This window comes from Trachymyrmex septentrionalis, unplaced genomic scaffold (assembly GCF_001594115.1).
Source record: "Trachymyrmex septentrionalis isolate Tsep2-gDNA-1 unplaced genomic scaffold, Tsep1.0 scaffold107, whole genome shotgun sequence".
Lineage (NCBI taxonomy): Eukaryota > Metazoa > Arthropoda > Insecta > Hymenoptera > Formicidae > Trachymyrmex > Trachymyrmex septentrionalis.
The window spans coordinates 1,014,356-1,016,771 of record NW_017304196.1 but is presented as its reverse complement, the minus strand read 5'-3'; positions in this window follow the sequence as shown (position 1 = coordinate 1,016,771).

Sequence of the window (2,416 nt, the reverse complement as noted above, 5' to 3'; positions counted from 1 at the left end):
TGTGTGTGTGTGTGTGTGTGTGTGTGTGTGTGTGTGTGTGTGTGTGTGTGTGTGTGTGTGTTTGTGTGTGATGCTAAAACTATTATTAATTTTTCCTACTTTAAAAATACAAATTATTAAGCATGTAAAAAATTAACTTTACCATTACATATCTGCAGAAGATATTCCATAAGATATTTCAAAAATTATTAAGCGATATTTTAGGAATGTTTTCATTAATGAGCTTCAAGTTAATTTATAGTCTACAAAAAGCAAAAATTTTAATGGTACACGATGCTATCGATAAGTTAATGTACCAGGTCGATATGCCAATAAATATAACTGGTATGCGCATGCGATTTAAACTGGTTAAAAGTGTGGTATTACAAGTAATTAATTTGTTTATCACCAGAACGACATCGTAGATCTAGTCAAATAGCATCGTACATTGGCGTTGGTCGATCGAACGAGTGCGCGACAACAGTGTTGCATTGTTGCAGATGCTAACGTAATAATTTAAAGTAGCTTGGGCAACGACTCTGTCCACAGCATATATTACTGGCTTTTACGATCGCAAAGTATTGAATACAACATACGAGTTGAGAAATCGTGCCAACATTATCTCTAAAGAAAATACTTTACAATATAATTTCCAATATATATATGTATATGAACACTTACTTCTGTCATTTATATAATATTCATACATATCATTTAATCTTTTTTCAAATTTTATTCTGTCAAATTATTTTCAACTTCATGCGGGGACGTGATATAGTAAAAGGCTTAAAAAATGTATAAGTAATAAAAATGTAATTCTCGAGAATGTTTGTAAGGAGGAAAATTTAGGTAGCCAGACAAACAAGGCCTCCTACTTCGCGCAACGATTATTATTGTTGGTCGTGCTGCAACTCTAAATGAATGGCCAGCCGCGATAATATGGCTCAGATTCTTATCTACGATAGTCACAGCAGCAGAACGCAATGCGCAATTCGGCACGCTTACGTCACCGAATGCAGAGGAATTCAAACGAATTCAGACATTTGCCATTCCCAGTGCGCGATCACCCTTTCCTCCCTTACCCTTGTAAATATGATTTACGCAATTCGGATTTCGCACAAAAAAAAAAGTCTCTTTCGGACATAAATCTCGTAAATCATTTATACAGAATCTTCAAAACTTCGAATTGCTGCAATTATGATAATTTATGTAATTATGCAATTCACTTTGCATAATCTTATCAAGTACATTACTTGAGCGATATGTATGAATTTTGAAAGTAAATAAAATATGTTAATAAATGCATTTATGTTAATTAAATTTCAAGACACAGAATTTCCACATCAATTAAACAGAGATTAATTGATATGGAAATTCTTGACAATTATTGATGTCTACGGATTCGATTTAGATTAGATATCATTATTCTTGAAACATGTAAGAAGAAAAAAATTCGTTACAAATCTAACGTTCGTATTTCTACGCTAAAAAATGCAATCTATACGTTTAATATTATCTTAAGATTCGTAAATATCATAGCGAAATATTGAAAAAGTCATGCGAATGAACGATAGCGCAATAGGCGCAATAGGTAAACCCGCTTCGCGTCCCAAATATACAGTTTGATCGTCACGAAGTATTTCTTCATTACCAAAGATATCATAAAGTCTGAGCCCGCGTACGCAAACGAACATCGCCGCTATCGTTTGCGTTATTTGCACGACCGAGTATCGGAGTGCAAGTGCGTTGAACCAAACAGTGACGATGAATCGTCATTAGGCGGATCGGCCGGACCCAACAACTTCATTGGGAAACGAGACACTGTGGCCCAGATATCGATGCAAATGCGTTTCACGCCTCTGCCGGAACGTCGAGCCGCCGCCGCCACCGCCGTCATTCCGATGTCAATTCGACCACATCGATAGAGAGCCTGCACTCGCATTGACAAGCTCGAGCTTTTGGAGCCGAGTAGGACAAAGACACTCGTATAATTCAAGATAAAAAAAAAAACCCGTACATGATAGATATTTTATCCTGTCTATGCATCCCACGATGAATGTGTACCGTCAAAAATGTATATAAAATAAATAAGAATATATAAAAATAGTAAATTGCAAATAAATTTCAACAAGTATGAATATCGGTCTTAAACCGGTGATTAAAATTTTTGTTTTACACACTCTCTCGCTTATTTTATATATTTTTCGAATCGTTCGAGAAATGGAACAAACCAAAAACCTGGGCGTAATAGGAAAATCAAGAATTTCGCGAATAGATCGAGAGAGCCGTATGTGTCGACAGTCCGCGTGTCAAGTCTCTCTAGTGGAAAATTAGATCCAATCTAACGCGAAGCGGCAGTCTCACGCTCGCGCACAGCCAGACAGAAATTACGAAACTGACGATGACCGCGGATAATCTCGTAATGTTACAATAGCGC